The following is a 27,838-nucleotide window of genomic DNA, read 5'->3' as shown; positions in this document are numbered from 1 at the left end:
TGACATCTCCACTCATTTTCCTTCACGCTATGGAATACAGGCCCAGTCGCCTCAAACTCTGCTCCCGCAACAAGCCTGTCATCCCAGAGATCAGTCTGGTCATCCTCCGTTGTCACCCTCAATGTCAGGTTTGTCCTTTATTAGGTACGGAGACCAGAACTGGACACAATATTGCACAATGTACGAGGTTGGAGCTTACCAAGGGCCTGTACAGCTGCAGTAAGACACCCTCACTCCTGGGCTCAAATCCCCTTGAAATGAAGGTCAACACACCATTTATGTTCTTAACCGCTTTCTGTGCCTGAAATATTGTCTCAGTGACTCGTGTCCAGGGAGATGCAAATCATTTTACAATGTTGCAGCTCCCCAGTTGGTGTTGGGTCTATGTACACTGGTCAGCATGTCCATGCTATTTCCAGTATTGACTTCTGGTTTCAGTAATCAATGCCTTGCATGGACCTCGGATGTCTACGCATAAGGAAACAAATAATGAATTAGAAGTACCTTTATATATCAGCATTTTTGAACCAAACCCTCTTCAAATGGCAGGCTGCTGTTCTCTTTTTCTAAAAAAAGACACACATTTGTCTTCATCTGCTATATTTTTGTCCCTTCATTCCACTTGTCTCAATCACCTTAGTTTTATTTTGCGTCGTCCTCATGGAACAATTCCGAACAGCCTGAAGTCTAACTCAGTGTTCACTACATAGTTAAAGCAGACCAGCTCATACACGCTCATGCAATCCATCTTCCCAGCATTTTCATTTGCTTGATTTAACACCGTTTAGATGCAACTTTAATCTGCAGTACCCACAAACTAGTCTTTCGATTTTCCTGTTTATAACATAACCAACATCTCTATTGCAGTTTGCACTTTGATATATAACTCCCATCAATGGGTGCTTCTTCTTTCGGTTTTTGAGCTCCACCTCAGCAGATTCTGTGGAATCTGATCATCGTGGGCTCCGGGGAGATTAATGGCAGATTCAGGTGAGACATTTGATGAGGTCTATGTTCACAGTGAGACCATCTTGTCACACTTTATCTGTTCTTCTCAAGTGCCATTGTAGCATTTTCACTAGATCTCCGGTTATGCTTGTGCAGTAGAGAAGGACGATGAATTTTAACAACACAGTACATTTCTTCAGTTAGCTGACACTCCTCTAACCTGGATGGGACCCTTACAGCAGTCTGGCAAAGTGCTGCTACTACTGTACAGTATCTGAGTGAGAACACAACTGGAGGAGCGAGTACACGTTTCGTCTCCTTAATGAAGAAAGAATATTGTTGTATTGGAAGCGGCTCAGAGATGGTTCAATCAACAGATGCCTGCAGTGAACGTGTTAGGATGATCACATTGGCCCAATACCCAGTGGAGATTCCACGTATGACAGAGTACCTTATTTTTACATCGAAGATTGGAAGGAGTCAGCAACAGACGCCAATTTCACAGCAAATGGAGGAATCAATTGCATTTCTCGAGAATTTTACAAAGGAAGAGCAGGATATTCAGGCCTTGCACCCTGTTACACCAGAATTGGACGAGACTACTCAGCCTCTGGAGCCTGATGTACAGTTGGAAGCGGAGGTCAACCAGCCCCTCAAGTCAATCACACTGGGTCAACAGGAGGCCATGCAGCACCAGTAGCCTGTTCCACAGCAACAGAACCTGTCCATTCAGCCTCCTCAAGTCAGTAACACAGGAACTGGAAGAGGTCCTACAGTGACTGGAGCTTGTTACAATGGGATAACAGGAGGCCATTCAAACCCGTAGAGCCTGTTGCACGGGAATTGGAGAAGGATGGAAACTTTATGAGACTTCTTATTGGAAAGCAAGAAGAAGTTCACCTCACGTGTTGGGTTTATGGGAACAGGAGACAAAATATTCCCTTTGTCCCATTTCAGGAATGTGGGACAAGACCATTCACCAACTCCAGCCTGTTATGGAGGAATATGAGAAGACAACGTCAGCTCTGCAAACTATTACATAGCAACAGGAATATTACATAGTCCCTCCAGCCTTTTACGCATCAAGTGTAGGAAAACCTTCAGGCCATCAAGACAACAGTGTAGGGACACGATAAAGACACCAGTCCAGTGATTTTGTACACAAGGAAGAGAGTTAGTCAAATCAGCCGCCCATACCTCTTAAAGAGCAATCAGACCAGGTCATTTCAAGCCACGTGCGAATCATACAGAATTGGAGGGAACGTAGATATAATAGAGAGGTCAGAATTCAAAATTATCACCTCCACAATGGAATAAAAAGTACTGAGAAAACTGTTCGAATTTGAGGAAGATTCTTAGAATCGATTATTCAGGAATTAATGTCAGGACATTTGTAAATTCAAACCAAAATCCATCAGAGTCAACATGATTTTACGAAGGATAATTCGTGTTTCAATTATTTGTTCGAGTTTGTTAAAGATGTGACAAGCCAGCTGGATAAAGATGATGCTGGAGATATAGTATTTGGCCTTCCAGAAGGCATTGAAAAAAGTGTGCACAAAAGATTAATCTGCAGAATAAGATCACATGTGATTAGAAGTGAATGATTAGTTGGAGACCGGATTGTTAAAACAAAAAATGCAGTGAGATTGAATAAATGGGTCATATTCAGTAAGGCAAAATGCAACTTTTAGAATACCATAGGGCTCAGTCTCCAGGCCCCAAATATTGGCAATCTGTACTATTACATATTTGCGGCGATAGACATGCTAGAACCAAATATTTAGATGGCACTAACATAGGTGTGAAATTGCAACCAAAATTTAAGAAATGTTGAGAGGGATATGGATAGTTTGGTCCAGCAATTGGCAGATGAAACTAAACAACAAGAAATATGAGTGTATCCATTTTTGTAAGTGCAACAGAAAGGTAACTTCTTCACCAAATAGGGGGAAACGTCAGAGTGCCTCAGTGGAGAGGGATCAGCGTGGCCTCATACATGTCACTGAAAGCTCCAATGTAGGTACATTAGGGCATGAGAATGGCAAGTGCAATTTTAGCATTTATTTCAAAAAGAATAGATTATAAAGGAAGGGAGGTGTTGCTGCAAACATACAAGGCTTTTGTGAAATCACAATGGAGTGCTCCGCAAGTTTTGGTGCCCTGACTGCAGGACGGATGTATTTGCATTCGAGGCAGTTCAGAAAAGTTTCATTGGACTGATCACAGAGATGCGAGAGATTGTCCTTAGAAGAGAGATTGAGCAGTTCAGGCCGACACTTGGTCGAGTTCAGAAAAATGACAGGATATGGTACTGAGGTTATGAAGAAATTTAAAGGTGATTGACAATGTAGATTTGGGGTGGATATTTCCTCCGGTGGGCAATCCACAACGAGACTAAAAACTGGGGTGTGGAAAATTTAATTCTCTCAAAGGGTTGCTCACTGTTCATGAAAGGGCTCTTAATTCACTGCCCTAGAGTGCAGCGGTGCTGGGACATTGAGCAAATAAAAGGATATGGAGAGTGGGCTGGAAAGTAGAACTGAGATGGCGAAGATATCAGACATGATTGTATTCAATGGCAGAGCAGGCTCGAGGGCTGGATTGCCGACTGTTACTCCTCGTTCTTATTCAGCCCATCGACTGTGCTTCACATAAATGGGGGATGTCTGGTTATCAAGCAGGGAGCAGGCACTCTGGATAATTCAGTCTTAATCAGTTTGACACAACATAACTAGTGGCGTCACATAGTTACCAGTGCTTGATCCTCAGCTATTTGCAATTTATATCAATGATATCTATTATTGGAACAAATGTTCTGTAACTTAGTCTGGCGATGACATTAAGATAAGCAAAACAGTAATTTATGAAGAGACTGTGGAGAGTCTGCAAATGTTTATTAGCAGGTAAATTCAGTGGATAATGGTTTGGCAGGACGAATTTAATGTAACATATAACCTGCAATTTGTTTTCAAGAAGAATGTTAGGCAGTATGGTACCAAAGCAGAGAGAGATTCCAGGAATTAGTGATACCTTGTGTACTGGAGGGTTCACTATGACCCGTTCAGACAGGGGTACGTGCTGCTACACCTCCCTGATGGTCTGCTCCCTGATGTTCCTAGGGGCCCCATTGTTCTCATCCACCATATATATCCTCCGTTACCGAATGATGACACTGATATCGACAAGCTGGGATATGATAGAGCTGTCACCCACTCCTGCCTGGAAAGTTCCGGATCATAGAAGCGAAATGAAACTGTGAACCGAACAGACACTGGCAGCACCATCCGCCCCCTGATGTGAAGCTGCAGGTTGTGTTGAAGGAGGTGACGCCGCTCTGTGACCAGTTTCTTGTTCAGTCAGGGTCCCCTCACACTATGCTCCTGGGTTAAGTATAACTTAGGAAGCTGTTAATGGAAAACCCAGGCTAAATACAGCAGGCACCCTTCCCCAGACACACTCATTCCTTTATGTCAGAGCGTCCCCTCTCTGCAGCCTTTGCTCCGTTTGTTGTTCATGTTACAGACCCAGATGTTGTAACTACAGTCGCCAGGCACCATTCTGAGTTGGTCACCAAATCCTCAGGTCTCTCTGGATGTCTGAGGCAGCTCACTGCCCAACCTCCAGCAAACCAACCCCAGCCTTTCCACTCACAATGACAGGCGTCGGTCAGAAGCCCCTCAAATGCCATGGACCAGACGAGACCCCTCAAAATATTTTAAGACTTCAGCTAAACCCCAAATTTTGCATATTTTAAACTAGATGTGAAGTATGTGTTCCAGGTGTTGCGACTATTCAAACCACAGAAAGTTAAGCAAAATTGAATCCATTCAAATGCTGTAGTTAAAACACAATGAAAGCGAAGAACAATATGGGATAGCTTCTCTATTGGAAGCCTTATGTAAACAGTCGACACAGTGCCTTTCACTAATTAACTGTGCTCATGCAGGAACATCCCATAAATGCAACCCTTTGCAAAAAGGTAAATTCAAACACAGCATCTTGCATACAGTTCTCCAATCCAGGAGGAAGCAACTTCGAGAGACAATAGCAGCTGGGGATCATACATTGAAGCTTCCAATCCACCTGAGACACCGAGCAGCTTCTGAATGCTGCAGCTAAAACCAAAATGAAAAAAACCTGGTCGGTCTGCGAGAGCTGGTTCACTGCCCTTCCATTGTTACCATCGTTTTAATAAAACGTAAATGCCTCCTTAGTTATTTACTTAAACCGTTTTCAGGAGAGAGATCGCATCTCAGCTTTGAAGACTTCCCTTTACAAAAGAACAAGAGAAAATAACTATTTGACGTGACAGTATCGTCAAATTTCCCCCTTTGAAAAAATAAACCATCAATACACAACAGTAGCTTCATTATAAATTCCTTATTCTTACTCTATTCTTAGACTACAATGCATATATATTACATTGACATGAAGCATGGAAGCATTCACAACTCCATTATATTTCAGTAAGTTTACTCCTGCCACAGAATATGTCTGTCTTTCTTCATCCAAGTACGATTAGCAGCAAGTACGGTTTCTCGTCCTGTCACCTGTATAACTTCCAAATTGAATGGCAACAATAATAAATGCTATCTGAACCGACCAGACGTATTATCTCTAAATTTCTCCAAAAATGTTAAGGCGTTATGATCAATATATAGATTTGTCTTAGGCACGTTTTCGGCAACTGAAATGCTGAAATGTTGTAACATCAACACCAAGCTCAAGGCCTCCTTCCAAATTGTGAAACATTTCAGTTGATGGTTTCAGTGCGCTCTTCAATCACAGGCTACAGAATGGAGCACTTCGCATCTTTCTAATAGTCTTTCTGAATGACATATCTCCTCATGGTTCAGCAGAAAATATTTATTCGATTCTGTACCACTTAATACTGTAACCTCTTTTAAGAAGATCTCGCCCAATCTTCTCAATCCCTCACAGAAGCCCAACGTTGAGTTTTGGGCCAACTGATAATCATCAGCCATTTCAGCTTCTAAGCTTGCCATTTTCACTCTCTGCTCTTCCACTCGGGTTATCAAGACTGCAGGAATTTTTGAACTCGTCCTAAGTAAGAATCTCTCGAAGAGTGCCATTCTTTTGCTTTGCTTTTAATACCCTTATCCACCTTTCAAAATGATTTTTTTTGATTCATTCAAACTCAATGTACGTTTGACCAGGGACGGTTTTTTGTAATTCCTAAAACGCTGTCTGTGGGCATCTGGCACAAGCACGTATGGTCTTCAGATGGCATTCTTCACCTCCCCATACTCCCCAGATACCTCCTCCGATAGGGATGCAAATACATCACTCCATATATCTACCAGCTTTGTATGGATCAACTAAATCCACGCAGTCACTGGTCAGTGCATTCGTTTAGCCACTTTCTCAAATAAAATTAAATAGGTTTCTACATTCTTCTCATAAAATGTCGATAATGCTTGGATGTATTTAAACAGATCCCCATCAGACCTTAGGCTCTCATAGTGTTGCTCATCCTCACTATCCTCCTCATTCAGCTTACCATCTATATTCATCTCCAACTTCTAAGTCGATGATCCTCTTTAACAGCTAAGTTTTGAAGTTGAAACTCTCTTCCTGTTTTTCTTCTTCCTTTTTCTCTCTCTTCTTCCTCTCCTTTTCTTTTAATTCCACTTTTCATCTAATTTCAAACTGTTTAGATTCATTTTCATGTTTAAGCTGCCTCTTCTGCAATTGAATTCTAGCCGTTCCCAAAGATTCCACCAAAATTACATGTCAACTATAGCTGTAATTATGTCTCATTTTCTCAAAAAACCAACCCCAGCTTGTCTGACAATTCTAACAGCTTTGCCTTGTTCACCTTTTGTCAAGTCTCCAACTTCACTTCTTCCACACCCAGAGAACTCCCAGAGACAGAAATAGACATTACTGCACAAAGACACTATCAACTACCAGACGCCACCTTTGAGTCCAATAATCTCTTTGTGCACATTCTCCCCATGCCCTTGTGGGTTTCCTCCGAGTGCTCCGTTTTCCTCCCACAGCCCAAAGATGTACAGAATAACTGAACTGACTCTGATAAATTGCCTGCAACTATTCAGGAATGTGTAGATTAGTTATTCTAGTCAGCGTTGAATACGGAGTAATAGGGTAGGGGAATGGGTCTGGGTGGTTTCCACTTCTGAGGTTTGGCGTGGACTTGTAGGGCCAAATGGCCTGTTTCCACACCGAAGAGATTCTAATCCTGAAACCTGTTTGAAATAGTCGAATTCGAACAGGACAAGAGTCCCCAGTTTGTTATGGACCAGACCAGACTGCCATAAAATATATTAAGGTGGAAGCCTGGCCGCCAAATTTGTCCTTTAGGAAAGGGAGATGTGACGTGGGTGTTCCAGATGTGATGCGACTGGTCAAACCAACCAACTTCAAGCAAAACACAACTTATTTCAACACTCTAGTAAAACCACACACAAAAGAAGAGGAATTCAGAATAACAACAACTGGAAACCTGAACACAATAATAAATGCAGTAACTTCCACTAAAAACTGTTCCAGTGTATGAACATTCCACAAACTCATCCCTTGGCAAAAAGACAGAGCCAAGGCCAATCAGTCTTGCATGTAGTTTTCCAATCCAGGATCAAGAGAGATTTCAGGGAGAATAGCAGGAAGAGGTCATTTACTGAATGGTCCGACCCATCGCCGACGCCAAGCACTTGGTGACTGCTACAGCTCAGAAAAACTGAAAGCGTGATTTGAGAGAACTGGCCATTGTTATAACTGTTTAGGAAAAACTTAAAAGCCTCCTGAATTATTTACTTCAGCCGTTTGCAGTCGGCAGTTCGGCCTTCAAGAACTCTTCTTAAAGAAAAGGAGACAATAACTTTTTTTAAAAAGTGACAACATTGACAGAGATGTTAGATACCTGCTCTTTTACAATAAGACTCAAGGGGCGTCCTCGTGTGACTGACTACATGATCAGCTCAGAGGGACAAACACAGACGTCAGAGGTTAAGAGGACAGGCACAGATGAAGTGTCAAAAACGTAAGTTAAATCTGCTGACACCCCTATCCAACATTGACCCCCACATTGAACACACTGGGTAGTGCACAACCTTCAAAGACATACCATTTTGCTGCTTCTGAGCTTCACAATGCCAGCACTCGATACACGAGGGAGCCAAAAACCAAGACGAGGGAAAGATACAGTGGGACAGAGAGATTCACATTAAAGACAGAAACAGACAATTAATTAACTGAGAGAAATATGGAGAAAAAGACTGGGTAGTGGGACTAACTGGAGAATTGACCCTTAGAGAGCAACATTATAGGAATGAGAACATTGAATAAAGGTATTTTCAGATCAGACCAACATGGAAAGCTGTGCAGACTGTGCTACTGCATTGCTCAGTAATCTGGATTATCTGCCCAGCAAGAGGAGTATTGCAAACCTTTACTATTACATGGGAACGATGCACGCTTCAAATACACACAGCAGGGGAAGGTTTCTATCTCCATTGGAACAGTGTTAGGTGTGTGTGTGTGTGTGTGTGTGTGTGTGTGTGTGTGTGTTTTGGGAGCGTGCATTTGGGTGGTTGAATGTGAAAATCAATGCTTGAGAGAAAATGCACTTGAAGGAAACCAGGGTAAATATGACCAACTGGCAGGGACTTGGATAATGAGGTAAGTTTCATGGACAGGTGAGTTAAAGCGCTTGAGAATATAAAAATAAAGGCATTACTATACACAATAGCGACATAGATCAGCGTGCACAGAAATGTCAGATGAACGGGAGTTTGTCATGAGTTCGAATCAGATTTGTTCCTGCAGTTTTTAACCCGAGTGTCTGCAGCTGATTGTTGTCATCGTTATGCCTGTATTTCACAGCTCAAGGTTCAAACAGCAGATGAGTTAAGCCGATGAAGTAAATTCTGGAGGGGGGAGTAGTTAAAGGTAGTAATGGTCAGGGCATGGTGTCAGGAATCAGCTCAAGGCCAAAGGGACCATCAATGTTGTGATTCCTCTGTTTTAACCACCAGCTGCAAGTTCGCCTCCAAGCCACTCACCACCCTGACTTGGAAATATAGCGATATTCCTCTAGAATCGTTGGGTCAAAATCCTGGAATTCCCTCCCAATCGGCATTATGTGTCAGCCGACAGCAAGTGTACTGCGGTGATTCAAGAAGGCAGCCCACCAGCACCTTTGCAAGGGCACGTAGGGATGGGTTTACAAAGCTGGCCACCCAGCTGCATCCAAGTACCACAAATGAATGAAAAATAAAATGGCCAGGGATGAGATGGAGTCCCAGGAAGGAAAAGAAGTTTATAAACATAATATCGGTCAATTACCTCCACGCTCCCAATATTTAAGTAACAAGGACAGGGAGACGAAGTTTCACATCTGAAACTGAGTGGGTCAACATACAGACGCATGAGCAACACTGCCAGAAGCAAGGAGGGAGACAATAATTGAACAAGTTCACTGACACAGTTAGTCGTTATCTGCAGAGTGAATACCTGGATTCCGAATCTCAACATGAACAGTAATAGTGGCATGGAGCGAAGACTATATGAAAGAACTGTAATGTAGTCACAGCTAGTTTATAGAAAGAAAATCTGGACGGTGTCACTTACCAGGAACACCAACGATAGACAGGAGAGGATAATAAAAACATTGAATAATGCGAAGAGCAATATCGATCCGTGAATATAATGGCAGCCAACCATAATGTGCAAAAAGAAGCCAAACATAATAGGATAAGCCCCTGCTCATTGTTGTAACATTCCAGTCTAATGCTCTCAGATTCTGATCCATTGTTGGAATATTCCAGTATAACGTTCTCAGATTCTTAGCCATTGTTGTAACATTCAAGTCTAATGTTCTCAGATAATGATCTCTCATCCTCCTCTCTCTGGAGCGGCTGATCCCTGTTGGTGCTGTCGACGATGCTCCCACTCATACTATGACATAACACATTGAATGGAGCCCATTTATCATTAGAAGATGGAAAACTTCCACCGGGCTCTTTAGAATCCATGGAGACTGAGATTAATCACAGTCACTGAATAAACAGGTTCAGTTAACCCTTTCCTTACATCACATTTCAAATCATAATACAAAATCATGAGTCTGGAAGGAATGGATGTGGTTTACTGCCGGATGTAGCACAAATATGTCAATTTTGAAACTTGTTTTTATTGTATGTGGGATTATTGCCAGAGCACTGCAGGGCTGTATATGTCCAACTCTGTTTATGAAGAAGACAGATAAAATAACAAACCAGCCACATAAGATGTCTGGTGAGAAAATTTCAGGATACATTAACTCAAGAGAGAAAGTGAGAATTGCAGATGCTGAAGATCAGAGTGGAATATGTGGTGCTGGCAAATCACAGCACATCAGGCAGCATCTGAGGAGCATCCACAAATCTTGTGCAAGCCCTTCATCCGAAATGAGTCTTGTGGCCCAAGTGTACTGAGAGATAAATGGGAAGGTGATGCGGTTGGGGGAAGGTAGTGAAAATCTGATAGGTAGGTGAAGCTGAGGTTGGAGTTGCTTTGTCAGAGAGGTCAGGCAGCATCCAAGGAACATGAGAATTGATGTTTCGAGCATGAGCGCTAATTCAGGAATCCTGCTAAACACCACCCTTCAATCAGTGGAACACTGTGCAAACCTCAGCAGTGCATTGATCGAAAAACCCAGATGAGACATGTGTTCAGCATGGAGCACTATGCAGACCAGGCTGATGTACTGTGCAATACCACCCACAATCTACACAGACTGAAGAGGTATGCAGACCACAGCAGTGCATTGATCTTTTAACCTTAGATGAGTTATGTGACCACGGTATGGAAATGTGTCCATCACCCCAGTACATTGATCAGTAACACTGTGTTAGATCACTGACCAGCGTGGGCAAACTTGCAGCCCATGCTGGAAGTGACAGGACGTGCATCACCCTTCCATTTCGAGCTCCATATTTACACTGTGCAATGACACAGGGGTGCTGTGAGGGTGAAAATCATTGCCAGAAAGAGATCGCCAGGGAATCAGTTTAAATATCCCTAAATGGGAGCAGTCTAGTGTATCGTCAGAAAGAGCGAGATTGAAAGACAACGTCATGGAGGGATGTGTTCACAGGTTCCAGAATGCTGAAATGTAGACATTCCACCAGTATCCTGCAACATAAGCCAGTGTTTCCAGGAATGATGGGAGAATGGGATATTGGAGTGAGGTCAGATAATGGAAAGTTTTGGATGAGCATTTGTTCTGCAGCTTCGTAACTGGGAATAGGATCAGCAGAGTGTTCGACTCATTGAGCTGAATCTAACAATAATTTGTCACAGTGGCATTTTCATTGACTGTGACAGGAATCGTCGGCACGAGGCCGAACTAGTTTACAGGTGTTATCTTTTCGAACTCACCTCATCTCATTTGTCTCTATCAGTTAATGCCAGCCGGATTCTCCCATCCATCATGTCTGGCAGTAATCACCATCGACCGAATGCCCCTGGATATACCATGATCCCCACCACTGGCGCCATGTTGAAAAGGGCAATGGCCGCAGAGTTGAGCTTTCTCAATTTGGAGCTGCCCCACACTTTCTACCCCGAGCATGGCAGTTAAGGAGCTATTACAACACGGTTTCTCTACAGCGGCATGGAGGTCCTTGTAGATGACCTAGTACTGGGTGATCATTATTTTCCTAGAAGGGCCACACGACCAGACCCACCAAGTATGGTCTGAGCTCACCACCCAGCTCAGTACAGTATCTGCGGTCTGAAGATATGTCCAGCAATACAGAACAAGCATCAATAACCATCCGCACTCTGTCAGGATAAGGGTCACCGTATTCTCTCTGCTCCATCATGCTCACTGTATATCTGTTCCAGCACCGAACCCCGAACAAGGCTCATGTTCCACCACTCTCACTCCTGCATGCAGCACCTTCTCTCTCTCTCTTTGTCTCTCTCTCCCTCCCTCCATTACACCCCCTGCATGAATAAAATTGCATGGATACAACACTGTGGGCTGACTCCCTCAATACACCTCACCATTCCCCCTCCACCTACACCAGCATTCACAGCAGGGCTAGCCACTCCCACCCTCACTCCTGCCCTCCCTTTCTCTTTTTCCCGGAGAAACAGCACAGAATACGACTGAAAGGACCAAGCCGTGTGGTGGAGTGCCCGATATCCATTTCGTCACCCCCTACCCCGTCATATGGAGAGGACCCTGGTACGAGTTGGAGAGGACGAGGCCGCCTCGCGTGGAGATTCTGAAACATCCATATCCCACCGTCCGAGTAAGGACTAATGTTCAATGAAGGGCAATTCTCACTTTAAAGCCACTGGCAGTTCCATTTCCCTCGGCACAACTTAGAAGCAGTGGCCCTCATGCCCATCTACCTTTTGTGCCGGGATGGTACAAATAGAATCCCCAAGGTCTCGGTGGGCAGGAGGGTGTGTTCAAAACATATCATCACCACCACCACCCAGGAAGGTAGCATGGAGGCTCCCTCCTACACCTCCCACTGTAAACTGCTCAGATACTGAAACTAATCTGTGAGAATTACTGCTCTCTTCACCTGTCCTGACATCTGCAATCATCTGTGTTCATATACACACAGAATCCTCTGCTCCTGCCCCCTTTCTATAATGGTACAGTCGGTTTTATATTGTCTTCCATTGTCTTTCCTACCAAAGTACATCACCTCACTCTGCTCTGCACTAATCCCCTTCTGCCACAAATCTCAACACTACAACAATGTGTGATTGTCCTGTTAGAGTTCCACACTGTTCTCCATAGACTTTACAATTCGTCCAGGTTTTGTGTCATCTACAAACATTAAGATTGTCATAGCATCACCGTCCCCATGAAACAACTGAAATCCTGCCACACGCACCAGTGTGAGCAAGTGAAATTCTCCTATATTCCCATGGACGGACTCGAATAATGAGATGCCATCAACAGAGCAACAAAAGTCCTGATACACTCAAGACAGAGCGAATGAAATTTGACAAACCACAGAGCAAGAGAAATACGGAAAGGCTCCACCTATCTTCATTAATATCAGCGTATTCATGTTATGTAGTTGAAAGTGCGTACTGTACTTTTAACAGAAAATGAATGCTGTTCACCTTTGTATATGAGAGGATGGCAGACCCAGAGTGTCAAGGACAACTGAAAATATTGGCTGTGAAATAGATCCCTGAGTTGGTTGCTGTTTTGACAATAATTCGAATTTTACCAATCAGTTTAAATTATACCCCAGGGTAATAAAACCAAATCAAGTTTGAATTTATTGTTTTTCGAAAATCAAACTTATGACATGTTCCGAGGTTTTGGATATTAAGAATGCAGGCATTTTGAAAATTGCAGACAGAACAAATGCCATCAACACAGATGCAAGAGATTAGGATATACTCTCTATCAGTCCCTATCACTATCTCTATATGTTTTTCATATGAAACATATCCGCAGTAAACAGAAAGAAGGTGGCTCAGGGCCATCTCCAGTCAGAAGAAGATTCCGAAAACAACAGAGGCTGTGTGGCTTTCAAATTAGGTTTATGTAATTTTCATAAGCGCCTTATTTGAAGAGTAAATTGTTATAGAGTTGGAATGGGGTAATAAGTTGTTTAGAGTAAGGGGCTTTAGAGTTTCGAATAGTTGCTGTAAAATGTTCACTTTCAGGGTGAAAAAATAAATTGATATTTTTATTTAAACAGTTGAATTTGGGAGTTCTCTGTCACTCATATATTAACAGTTTATGAGGTGAATTGAGCATTTTTTTACGTTTAGTTTAAATAACCAGAGGAGCATCACGCCGTGTCCGAACAATTGCTGTGTGTGTGTGCATCGTGTGTCTCTGTGCGTCTCTGTGTGGGGAGGTCTGGCTGTCTCTGTGGTGTTTGAAGTGATGCAATCTCACCTTCTGCTGGTCTCACTACGCCACTGAACAGGCATTGGCAGATGGTGCAAACCAACAGGGATCCATTCAGAAAGGGGGAAGGAGAGGGCAACTGCTCATATCACCATCCAAACTGATGTCTGATCCATGTACAGATCTAAATGACCTTTAAACGTTGCAACTGTCCTTGCTTTCACCACTTCCTCTTGAAGTTCATTCCACACACAAGCCAGCTTCTTGCTAAAATAATTACCTCTCATGTCATTAGTCAAACTGTTTTCCTCGCATCTTCAAATATCCCTCAGTTTTGGGGCCAGGAATTATGGTCTTTCGCCATCTCTGGTGTTCAGTAATAAATGTCTATTCGAGCCCTTTCATTGGTCAGAGTGTGCCTGCAGGATTTCTTTACCTAATATTGCAGACTGCAGACTACAGATAATAGTGATTCAAGATGGTCATAGTTAATTTCGATGGAACAGCACGTGCACTCAAAATCCTAGAGTTGAGACAAATATCTTGCCTTTGTTTAACAATACAATGTGTTTTATGTAGTTCAATAATGATAATCTGATTATAACAAATCCATACAGGGCTGAACACTGGCCCTTAAAATATGACCCAAAATTTGGGTATAGTAGTGTAATGGATCAGGAAGAAGGGCTTATGCCCGAAACGTTGATTCTCCTGCTCCTTGGATGCTGCCTGACCGGTGCGCTTTTCCAGCAACACATTTTTCTGCTCTGATCTCCAGCATCTGCAGTCCTCACTTTCTCCTAGTAGGTAGTGTCCCTGCCTCAGAGCCAGAGCTCTGGATTTGATTACAGTTCCTGAACTTGTTTGGTAGCATTCCTCGGTCTGGACTAGAAGGTCCGGATTCAAGTCCTGCCTGTTGCAGAAGTACATCACAGCATATCATAACAGGCTGATGAGCAAAAATACCGGAGAATAATGTTACAGCTTTATGGGTATTGCCGAGTATTGCGAGTGTCCCTACCTCCGGCACAAAGGTCTAGGTGTAACTCGCACAGAAGTGTCTCATAATACATCTGAACAAATTGATTAAAATGGGTTTAGAATTGTGACGTGGTGGAGAAGGAAGAGGTGTCAGTATGGAATTTCAGAATTTAGGCCCAGGATGACTGAATGCACAGCTATTCGTGTTGATTTGAGGCACATCTCGTAGCAGCAAAGGTTTATAAATTCAGACTGGTCACGGATAGGGTGAGTAGTCAGGGTTTTTCTACAGATTGGCGCGTCCAAAACCAGAGGGCATTGGTTGAAAGTGCGAGTGGAAAGGTTTTCAAGAGGCCCAAGGGGCACCTTTTCAAGCAGAGGGTGGAGTGCATATGGAATCAGCTCCCAGAGGAAGTGGTGGAGAGTGGTAAAACTACAACATGTAAAAGGCATCTGGATGCTGACTGACCTGCCGAGTTTTTCCAGCAATTTCTGTATTTGTTAAAAAATGCATTTATTTTAACACAGGTATTCTGAATACATTAAACATTTTATTTTTTTTAATGATGCAGGGATATGTAAACATATCTTCAAATCTGCTAAATATATGGCTCTGTGTATGACAGCAGCAATGATGCATCTACATGGAACAGGGAATGTGACGGAGACATAGTTCAGGCAATGTACAACGAGACCTCACATTTCCAGTTTGAGAGAGGATGATGTTATTGTGTGATTCAACTCAGAGAGGGAGAAAATGTAATCTGCACGAGAAGGAACGGCCTATTACACTCTCTCGACCTCATTGTTACTGATCACATCAATGTGTGCGAGCTACAACAAAAAAATCTCTGTAGTCATCATTACTGTTCTTATTTTTATAGAATTCCTATAGTGTGGAAACAGGCCCTTCCCTAAGAAGTCAACACCAACATTCCAAAGAGTAACCTTTCTAGGCCCATTCCCCTACATTTATACCAGACTAATGTACCTAATCTAGAAATCCCTGAACACTCCGGACAATTTAGCGTCACTAATCCACCTAACCTACACAGATTGAGCTGTGGTAGGAAACTGAAGAACCCATTAGAATCTCACGTAGACAAGGGGAGAATGTGCAAACTCCACACAGACAGTCTCCCAAGGCTGTAATCGAACCCAAATCTCTGCTGCTGTGAGGCAGCGGTGCCAACCACTGAGCCACCGTGCTACCCGTTGGGTGATCCCTGTCCAGAATTCATTGGAATCTCTTCACTGCCTAAAACAAAGGGAATTCAGCCAAATCCAACTCTTGTAGTACGCAATTTCATTGCTAGCAGCTTGTCTCAGTAGTATATCTTCAGAAACAGAATAACATTTTGGACATCCTCCCAATTTTTACTTCCGTCGTGAGTTGCACTAATATTTGGACAAAGTTGTTTCAAGTTAAAACAGCACAGATTTTATTAATAGGTTTGTGTGTGTTTGTGTGTGCGTGTGTCTCTCTGTGCACTGTGCGTGTGTGTGTGTGTGTGTGTGTGTGTGTGTGTGTGTGTGTGTGTGTGTGTGTGTGTCAGTATTTAAAAAAGGGAAATATCTATTACATATTTGCAATATCCAAACACTTTAACATTCATATTCCACCATAGCTTGAGTAACATTGGTCTGGATCATAAACGTGTTATTTTAGCAAATTAAAGAAACGAGCCTGACTTGTTCCTAAAACTGACCGTGACCCAGTCTGAGACTGATATCATTGGCCCTATCACCAGCCTGGTTACATTTGAGACTTATTGTGAGGCGTGGAGGAGTGGGACTATGAAAGGAAGCAGTGACCCAAAAATTCGGGGAACTATAGACCAGTGAGCCTGATGTCAGTGGTGTGTAAGTTCTTGGAAGAGATTCTGAGGGACCGGATTTACATACATTTGGGAAGGCAAGGGCTGATCGGAATGGTCAACGTAGCTTTCTGCATGGGAAGTCATGTATCATTAATTTGAATGAGTTTTATGAAGAGGTGACAAAGAAGATTGATGAAGGCAGTTTGGTAGACATTGTACATATGGACCTCAGCAAGGTGTTCATAATATTCCGATTGATAGACAGTTTAGTAAAATTAGGTTACAGGGAATGCAGAGGAAGCTAATCAATTGGATTCACAACTGGCTTGAAGGTAGACGGTTATTTTTCAGACTGGAGGCTTGCGACCAGCAGTGTGCTGCAAGAATCAGTGCTGAGTTCACTGCATTTCCGCATTGATATCAAGGATTTCGGTGTGAACTTCGGAGGCATACTTAGTAAGTTTACAGATTACATCAGAAAGGTGGTATTGTGGATTATCGCAGAGTGCAACGAGACCACAATTAGATGGGACAAAGGGACAAGGAGTGAGAGAGGAAGCTTAATTTTTATAAATACGAGGTTTTGCATTTTGGAACGGCAAATCAGGGCAAGAATTATATACTTAATGGTAAGGTTTGGGGAGTGTTGTGCAACAAAGGGACCTGGGACTGCAGATGAATAGTTCCTAGAAGGTGGAATCGCAGGTCGACAGAGTGTTGCAGAACACATTTGGTAAATTTACATTAAACAGTCAGAACATTGAGTATAGGAGTTTGGGTGGAATGTTGTATTTGTACAGGATGTTGGCGAGGCCACGTTAAGAATACTGCGTACAATTCGGTTTGCTCCAGAAAACATTCAGAAAGATGTATCAGGAATGCACAGTTTCAGCTCGAGGGAGAAGCTGATTAGGTTGAGGTGTTTCCCCCTGGAGTCAGACGCTGTGGGGTGACATTATAGAGGTTTATAAAATCATCAGCGGGAAGGATATTCTGAATAGCCACGGTCTCTTACCAGGATGGAGGTGGGTGTCCAGAACAAGGGGGCAGAGGCTGAAAGCAGATGGGAATGACTTAGAAGGGACATTAGGGATAAATGTTTCAGACAGACAGTGATGTGTGTACGGAAGTGCTGTCAGATTTAGTGGTGAAGTCGGTTACAATCGCACATTTTCAAATGTCTGATACAGGAGGGATACTGACCGAATTTTAGCAAATGGGTTTGGATCAGATTTGGTTATCTGGTCCGGGTGGACAGACTGGACTAACGGGTCCGTTTCCATGCTGCATGACTCTCCAATTCTATAAGAGTGATGAGGAGAAATTCTGAAAGGACCTTCGAATTGGGAATTCTTTTTAATGGAATTTTATCGTGCCTATATGTTCACACTGATTCAGCCGTGAGTTAGTTCAATAATGCACAGACAAGTGAGTCACGGATAATGGGATAGAGACAGGAAAGTGGGGCTAAGACCAGAACAATCTTAGTGCCTGGTGGAGAAGGTTCAAGTATCTAATGACCCACTAATGCTCCTCAGTCCCATGTTTCTGTGTTGCATTCAGTCCCTCAAACCTGCTAGACAGGAGCAGTTAAAGGCCACTTCTCCCGACGAACTGGTACACAGAAAGAGAGGAAACCATTCAATCCTTCAAGATTGTCCCACATGGTTTGGGTCGCTTTGGAAAATGTGATTTGAATACCCAGGCTGGGTATGAAACAGATCCCTAATCTCTCTTTGCAGAGCTTCCCCTCTCTGCAACTTGTGATTCATTAGTTTGTCATGTTATAGAGCCAGGTTCACTATGAATGCAGCCCACATACATTTCCCGAGGATTGCTCATGGAATTCTCTGGTCTTCCTGATTGTAATATTCAATAACAGAACATCCAGCAAAATAACATGCTCCGACTTTCCAATAACAGAATGACGGAACATCAGAAACAGGGCTAGTTCGTTCACCACTCCCCCAAGGCTGCCTTGCCCTTCACTATGATCATGGCTGACCTGCTGATGGTCTCAGATCCTCTTTAATACCGAATTCTTCATATGCTTCTCCTGTCCAACAGGTCAATATCCATCTCCCTCCTCTTCAAGTAATTAGTCTTCTAGCTCCCCAAACATCCTGTAAAAGAGAATTCCTATCATTCAATACCATCTGTTTGAAGAGAATGCATGCTGCTCCAATATCATGGCCTATTGATATGAACTAATGATGTGAAAATAATGGTTTATGTAAGAGTAACTGGCGCTCATATTAAGGCAGTTGTTGACTAAGGTTGACATCAAAGTACTTAACAAAACTGGACTTAGTGGGAATCAAATTAAACTCCCCACTGGTTGGAGTCAATCATCGCACAAAGGAAGATGTTTGTGGTTCGTGGATGTCAGTCATCACAGTCCTGGGTCATCGCTATGGGAGATCCTCAGGGTAGCTTCGTCTTCACAAGCATCTTCAGCTGCTTCATCAATGTCTCCGCGCCCCCACCTCCATCCGCCCCACGATTAGATCAGAATAGGCATGGTCATTGAAGATTCCACAATGTTCAGAATAATTTGTTCCCCATCCCTCATTTCCTGAAACAGCCTGTGTCCAAGTGCAGCAAGACCCAGACACCACTCAGGATTGGGCTGCTGAAGTGTCAGTAACATTCATGTCGCAGATCTGCTAGACTGTCCACATTATCACAGTGAAGTTCATGAATCAAAACTTATCTGCACCTTTTACATTTAATCTGCGATAAAACACCTGCTATCACATTTTTATGTCCCACACCATGTATATTTTCTCATTTAAAAGTCAGTAACATAAGACTCCAATGGAATGCTCTCATATTTTAGTCTTTAAATCTTTCAAATAATGCCAGAGGATTGTAGTTGTATACATTCATCTCTGACAACCCATTTGTCACATAAACAATAAAATGTTGTCAGGCCAGAAGCAAACTCAATAATCCTTTTTCTGTAGTGGAGCATTTTCTTTCCGGTGTGTGTTGGGTTTTGTTTTACAGGTAGTTAATTGACCATTCAATTTCAATATTATGTTCCTGCATTAATACATATCCAACCCCTATATACCTAGCAATAATCGCAAGTTTGTCGGCTTTCAAAATATCTGGTGTCGATAAAACTGGTGCGGTGGTTAATGCTAGTTTTGAATTCTCAAATGCCTGCTGGAATTGTTCTGTCCACCAACATTTTGTGTTCTTCTTCAGTAAATCCATCAGTGGTTCCACGACGCTGCTGAAGTTGGAACGAACTTCCAATGGATTCCAAGCAGTCCCAAATGTCGAAGCTCCTCTTTCTTCGAGGATGGTTGTGGACATTCCTCAAAGCCCTTCGTCTTTCTGTGCCATTTGGTCAATCTTCTATGTCCAATGTAATGTCCCCAAAACGTCACCTCTGCCTTCACAAATTCTGTTTTCTTTTCGGTTATTATCAGTTTTCCTTCTTGTAATCGTTACACGAGCTCTGCCAACTGCAACATGTGATCTTTCCATGACTTGCTAAAGATCACTGCATCTAACAGATAAACTACACAATTTCTTAACCTGGACACAACTCTGTTCATGAGTCTTTAGAATGTGGCTGGTGTATTATTCATTCCAAAGAGCATCGCGTTGAATTGATGCAGCCCATTTAAGATTACAAACGCAGAAACTTCTTTCACTTTCTCTGATAAAGTTGCCTGCCAGTCACCATGCAGTAAGTTCAACTTTCTGATGTGTGTGGCTTGTCAAACGTTACGTATGTAGTCTTCGAAGCTTGGTATTGGATAGGTGTCTGATTTTGTGTCTGCGTTGACCTTTTGATAGTCCACACAAAATCGCTGAGTTACATCAGGTTTGAGTAGTAACAGAATCAGCGTACACCACTCGCTAAGACTCGGTTCAATAATATCTTAATTGAGAATCACATTCACTTCGATCTGGACCTCGGTGGCTTTTTGAGGATTAAGCCTGCAGGGGAGTTGTTTATCAGAACAGCATTCACTACTTCCAAACCATACACAAAAGCATAACTCCTCCAATCATGTTTCTAAAAATGTCCGCATACTGCTGCAAAGAACAGTCAACTGGGTTCATTGCTCATGCAACAGACAGGTCGCTATCCTATCCCATTCCTCAAGGACTTCCATGTTATTTAAAACATTTTACTTCACATCAAACCTCATGACATCTGGATTTGATTCCTCACGCTGCGGGGCAATAACCAGCAACTGTTTCCCCAGTTCCTTATCTCTATATTAGTAAGAGCACAACGTATTCACATGATACACCTGTACCTTTTTTATATCCAGCATCTTTACTAGATAGTTTACCTGAGTCTACTTTTTCTCCATTTGGAAGGAGCCACTAAACCGAGCTTTGAAGGGATTTCCTATCCCTGGTGGCATCTCCAATGAAAACAATACATCAGATTTCACAGTTTTTACCTGTCACATATGTCATTCCATGTTCTTCCCTCTTTAGGCACTGTTTAGCTAGCTCACATACATACACGGTTTAATCTCTCCCTCACCTCAGATACATCATCGAAGTGAGAGATATCCGACTTCGGTCTTGTTAATTTCACTTCAATTAATTCCAAAATACCTCTCACTCCATGTCCGAATTTTAACTCAAAGGGACGAAACTGATTAGATTCGTTCAATGCATCTCGAAAGACAAACAATTGAATGGGACACCTTTATCCCAATCATTCGGGTAATCCTGAGAGTACGCTGTTAACATGGTCTTCAGCGTCTGATGCCAACTTTCCAAGGCTCCTTGCGATCCAGAATGGGACGCACTTGATTTGAAGTGCTGTGAGCCTAAGCTATCCATGATTTACTTAAAAAGCCGAGCAGTAAAATGACTTCCTTGGACTGACAGAAATTCACTGGGTAGCCCGTACTAAGTAAAGAAAGCTACCAATCTCGCAACCTCCCTTTTTGCCTTAACACTCCAAAATGGAATTGCCTCTATTAATCTGACAGACGCATTCATTAAGGCCAGCAAATATTGGTTTCCACTTTTATTTTAGAAAGGGGGCCTATGCAACTAACCATAACCCGCGTGAAAGGTCCGTCGAATGCAGGAATTGGCAACAAATGTTCTGGTTTTAATCCTGCCTGGGGCTTACCTGCATTTGGCAAGTATGACACATGCACCAAAAAAAACCCACGTACTTGTGCATTCGAGGTCGTAGAAATGCTGTTGTACCTTAGCCTGAGTCTTCCAGGTGACCTCCTGCAGGTAGTTCATGTGATACCCGTAACAGTTCCTGTCTGTATGCGACCTCAAAAACAATCTGGTAAACTTTGGCCCATTTCTCCTGTGCACGAACCTGCCGTGGTCTCCATTTTCATTTAGGATTCTATGCTTAAATTGTGAATGTTCTACAATACATTCTGATTTCTTTTCTGAGTATGCATCAATTTATGTAAATGTCTGTTGTAAGGCCATTAGCCTGTCAGGACTAAACACCTCTCCCTGACCTCTGCCTGTTCTGTTTTTTCCTGCACTGTCACATGAAACAACGGGCCAGCTTAGAAAACTTCCGCTCCTTTGCCTTTCTCTTTACTTTTTGCCTCTTGCTGTAACTTATGACAGTGAGATCTTGATATTACACAGTCTGGACATTTTTTCTGGGTATTTATCTTTTAACTCCTCAATTTCCTCGTCTTCCTTTGACTACAAAAGGTGTCACTCCCACCTGGGATCCTGCTAAATTGTTCTCAAGAATAAACCTGTATTTCTGAAACTGATGGTCTGTCACTCACTCCGACTGTCACGTCCCCAATCTTGATTTGGATCTCCAACCTGATCTTACACAGGGGAGCACTACATTTCTGTTCCCATTCCACAAATGATCACTCTCTCAGGTGCCATGTCCGAAAGAGTGCAAATACTTTCATCACTTACTTTTAGAGGCTGAGAGAATGTAAGGATTACATATGCTGAAGATCACAGGTGAAAGGTGTGACATTGGAAACGCAGAGCAGATCAGGCAGCAACCGAGGAGCAGGAGAATGCACATTTCAGGAATAACCCTTTAATAAGGAAACTGGGGGATGGGGGAAACGTTCCTGAGAGATACATAGGTGGGTACGGGTGGGGTTGGGCGGAAGATAACTTAGAATGCGATAGGTAGATGCAGATCGGGGGTGATGGTGAAAGGTCAGAGGGCAGGGTGAAGCTGATCGGTGGGAGGAAAGCTGGGAGACTCCAACCACATGGCATCAACGTCTACGTCACCAGTTTTCAATTCACCCCTCTCCCAAACTCATCCCAAGTCCAACCCTTCAACTCAGCATCACCTTCTTCAACTCTCCTGACTATGCACCGTCCTTCCCACATGTCCACTCCACCATCCTCTCTGACCTATCACGATCACTCACATCTTCATTTTTCTATCGCCTTCCCACTGACCTGCCCCCAGCCCCACCTCTACCCTCCTATTTACTTTTTACCCATTCCCTACGCCTCCACGCCACTTTCCAGATGAAAGGCTTGTGCCTGATTTGTCGATGTTCAGACCTGTTGTGACCTGCCTGACCTGTTGTGCTTTTCAAACGCCGCACTTTTCGAATGTTAGATGCTGAGCAGATCCCGTAGCACGAAAAATTATACCTTGTTGTCCTTCTCCCCTGTTCTTCCTGAGTAAACTTTACCCACATTGATGAATTCTTTATGGAGATCAGTTCGTATCTCCATACCCAGCCCCTGCATAAGCTGTGTACTCTCCTGCAGCTCCTCAACTTTTCTTGGAGTTTGCTTTGCTACTTCCACTAACGCCACGCGCTTCACCTCTTTTACCACATCTTTTCCCACAGTGCCTTTCTTCAACGACTAGCAAAATTGCTTTGTGAGCCCCACTTATGTCAGTGAAGACATCTTTTCTCAGTGCAATTCTTAAATCACTGGCAGTGTAATTCTGTGTGTTCCCTCCGGTATTGTGAAAACATCTGAGGCCTTACACCTCCATTAAAACCGCTTGCGCTTCTTTATTAACCTCAACCAAACTATTCGCAGTGTGCTTAAATGTTCGTAGAGTAGGGTTTCCCCTTCTCCCAATTTCTATCCCTCACAGGAGGGAGATCCTACCAAAAGCAAAATTGCAGCTCATGCACCAATGCGTATGCACCTGTCATCTCTGTCACTCTTCTCACTTCTTGAACTTCCTGTTCATTCGCAGCACCTCGATCATCTCTGGAAGTGACTGTTTAAATTCCTCCAGTAGATTTCTCTGTCTCAGAGATTTGCATGTCTTGTCTATTTTTCAGGCCCATGCCCATTTGTCAAAAGTACTATGCTTGACTCATACAAACTCAATATAATTCTGACCTGGTTCCATCATTACGTTTCCGAACCACTCTCTATATACTTCTGGTAACAATTCATTGACACTTAAAATAGCCAGTTTGACATCTACATAATCTCTTCACCCCTCATCCGACAGCGCTATATACACCTCATGACCTCTGCCTACCAGCTTTGTCTGAACTAACATTACCCACATGTTCTCTGACCACTCCATTTGTCTATCCAATTTTTCAAATGAAAAACTAAAGGCAGCCACATTTTTCTTATCTTAATATGGCAATGTTTTAGCATATTTATGTATATACATATACATATATATCCCTACATTCTATTTTAATCACTATCCAGTTAACTTGACTTGACTGCACAACTTTTCAAGTTCAAATTTTCTCTCTCTCTCATCTCTCTTTCTCTTTCTCGTCTACCACTCTTTCTCTTCTCTCTTTATTTAGTCTCACATTTTAATTTTCGAACTTCATTACTGCGTTTGCAATATTTCTTTTCTAACTCTACTGCACTCACTGTCACTTTCTCAAATATACTGAAGTGCTTGACCAACTTCATTCCAATTTCAGCTTTCTTTTTGTCCCTGTTTTAAACCCAATTCTAACCTATTTGCTAATTCTAACTGTACGCCCTTCCTCTGTCTTTCTCAACTTTCTTGGAAAATTGGGAATCATTTTGAAACCCCAGAACCTCTTTAGCAATGTAAAGACACATTTCTCTCACTTCTCATTTAATCATTCTTAAGTAACAAAAACGAAACAAATTTTCCGATCTAAGCTTTATGTAAAGATCTCAGAAAAAGTTGCCAAGTGTTGGAATCTGCTGGGACCTTTTACACCCCTAATCTGTTCACATCTGTCCAAATCCTGAATGACAAGCCCCAAACTGTTACGACATCGATGTCGAACGCGTCTATGAATAAAAACCAAACACCAAAAAAGCTCACCTCGCCTCGTGATCTGTTAAAATATAAGTGACAGAGAACACCCAAATTCCACCATTCAAAGAAACATTACAATACATTTTATGAACCCGAACAGTAAACATTATACAGCAACTATTCACAAATACAATACTACCTTTTCTTAACTGGTGACTACAACTTTGCAAATATGCCAGTCCATTAACCCACTTATTGAACTTATTAATCTCAGCAATCACAAAATCTCTGTCTTCTCCGCTGTCCTCAGTCTTCCAGCTGCTGGTCTCCCTGGGTCACCTTCGTTCTGTTTTTTTTACTGTAAGTAGGTTTACATGAAAAACGTATTTTGGATGGAACATTTTTTTTGTGAGACCAAGACGTTAGATGACAAGTTAGCTTTCTCACTAATTTTCAAAATAACAGCTTTATATACTCCCCATGACACATTAAATTCTCATCGTTTGATTGGTTTCCAGGTGTTAAAACAATAAAGTTCAGCTTCCAGTAGCTTCTGGTATCCTGGGTAAGATTAAAATTAATTAGTTGCATTCGAAAGGAATTATTTGCATTGCAAGTAAGAGTCCCAGCTATCTCGAATGGATGTGGTATATTCGGGGCATTCTTCTTTCTGGCCAGGTATGTTAGATATCGACCTCGTTTATCACCATCCTTAAATAATCTCTGTTTCGGAAAGGAGATTTCCCTCTTTGCTGTCTGGGTAATCGTAGCATTCAAAGTAGTTCTGACAGCTGTAATCTGCTGCAACTTGGTTACAGATGGTCTGTAAAAGTATGCTGTCTGAGCTGCCTTCAGGCAAGCCTCGGTCACACTGCTCTGCTCTGCTTTCTCCCGCCTCTGGGTCGCTGAGTAAGAAATAATCGAACCCCTTGCATAGGCCTTGGCAGTCTCCCAGAGCACCGATGGATTACTGGCAATACCCAAATTAATTTCCCCAAATTTTTAAATTCCCTTGAAAAATACTCAATAAAATAGCTCTCCTTCAGGAAGAAAGGAGCCATGCGGCAGTGCTGCGAGCCTGTCCCATCTCCACTGACTTTCACCTCCATGTACACTGCTGCATGATCAGAAATGGCTATCTTCGCAATTCTGCAGGACAGTGCAGAATTAGAAATAACGTCAACAGGGCAAAAAAATGTCAACACCCTTACAGCACTGACGTGGTTGTGAGAAAAGTGAAGTCCCTCCCCTCAGGATGGAGACAACTCCACATACCCACAAGCCCCACCTCCCTGTTCAGGTACACCAACTGGTTGGATTGCAGGGACATACCCACAAGACCCCAAGGCATCCTGTCCACTTTGCGGTTAATAAGTCGGTGAAAGTCTCCCGTTATTACTGTATGACGGGCCCCAAGTTCCATCAACCTGGAAAGCACATCTGTAAACAAATTGAGGCAATGTGCCAGGCGCAGCATACATTCAAATTCCTGTACATATCTCCATGTATTAATGCTTTAGGAATCAAAAACCGCCCACATTCATTCTTAATTTGGTCTCACAGTTGAAAGGGAAGATTCTTCTTGATGAGTTAGTAACCCCTCTGCATTGTGAATTAAAAGATGTGAAAAAAACAAATGTCTGAACACTGAGACAGAGAGGCGAGGAGAGAAGGTGGAGGTAAGCGAGGGCTGCCGGGAAGGTAAGGGCTTAATTTATATTTTGGCAGTGGCTAAACCCGAGATACTGCTAATGTAGTATTACCCTCCCGACGCGTCCACTACACGGAAGCAGAAGACAGAGTAAGCTAAGAGTTCTATTTTTTTCGTTATGGATCTTTCTCATTTATTTAAATGCGTTGTTTGGGTTCAGTCAATTCATATAAAGCAAAGCTTGCAATGGCAGCGGACCTCAGACACGTGGCATGTGTCTCTTTCTTGATGCATGAGCTTAGGAACATGTCTAACATTCCGGACGCTTTCACTTGCAAGACGTGTGTCCAGCTGAAGCTCTTGATGACGGCATGATGGCTCTGGGAATGTGCATGAACTCAATGTGGAGCATTCGGGATAATGAGGAGGTTGTGCATAGCACGTTTAGTGAACTGGTTACACCGCAGTTAGTGCTGCTGAGGGAGACAGCGAATGGGTGACCAAAAGATGGAAAAAGAGTAGGAAGGCAGTGCAGATGTTCCCTGCGGTCATCTCCCACCAAAACAGGTATACCGTTTTGGATACTGTTGGGGGAGATGGCTTGCCAGCGGAGGGCAGCAGTTGCCAGGATCATGACACCGTGGCAGGTACTGCTGTTCAGAAGGGCGGGAACAAGTCTCGTAGAGCCATAGTCAGAGGGGATTCTATTGTGAGGAAAGTAGATAGGCGTTTCTGTGGCCGAAAACGGGACTCCCGGATAGCATGTTGCCTCCCAGGTGCTCCAGTCAGGAATGTCGCCGATTGGCTGCAGAGCATTCTGAAAGAGGAGGATGAACAGCCAGTTGTCTTGGTGCATACAGACACCAATGATATAAGTAGGAAAAGAGATGCGGTCCTGAAAGAAGAATTCAGGGAGCTTGGGGAGAAGTTATAGAGGAGGACCTCAAAGGTAGTGATCTCGGGATTACTACCAGTGCAATGTGCTGAGCAGTATAGAAATGAAAAAAATAGGCAGGATGAGCACGTGGCTTGAGAGATGGTGTCGGAGGCAGGGGTTCAGATTTGTTGGATAATGGGACCGGTTCTGGGGAAGGTTGGACTATTATAAAATGGACATTCTACATCTGAACCAGAACAGAACCAATGTCCTTGAGGGAGCTTTTGCTACTGCTGTTGGGGTGGTTTTAAACTAATGTGGCAGTGGACTCGGAACCAGAAGAGAAAACAAGTAGGCAGCGAGGTCGAGACTGGGGACTGTAGGAATTATGAAGATAGCATTAATAATGGAAAGAGTAGGCAGACAGCAGATGAACGCGAAAATAAAACTGGTGGCATGAATTGCATCTACTTTCATGAAAGGTTTATAGTGTGTATGGAAG

This window comes from Chiloscyllium punctatum, chromosome 13 (assembly GCF_047496795.1).
Source record: "Chiloscyllium punctatum isolate Juve2018m chromosome 13, sChiPun1.3, whole genome shotgun sequence".
Lineage (NCBI taxonomy): Eukaryota > Metazoa > Chordata > Chondrichthyes > Orectolobiformes > Hemiscylliidae > Chiloscyllium > Chiloscyllium punctatum.
The sequence above is the reverse complement of the archived record's forward strand: the minus strand, read 5'-3'. Positions refer to the sequence as shown.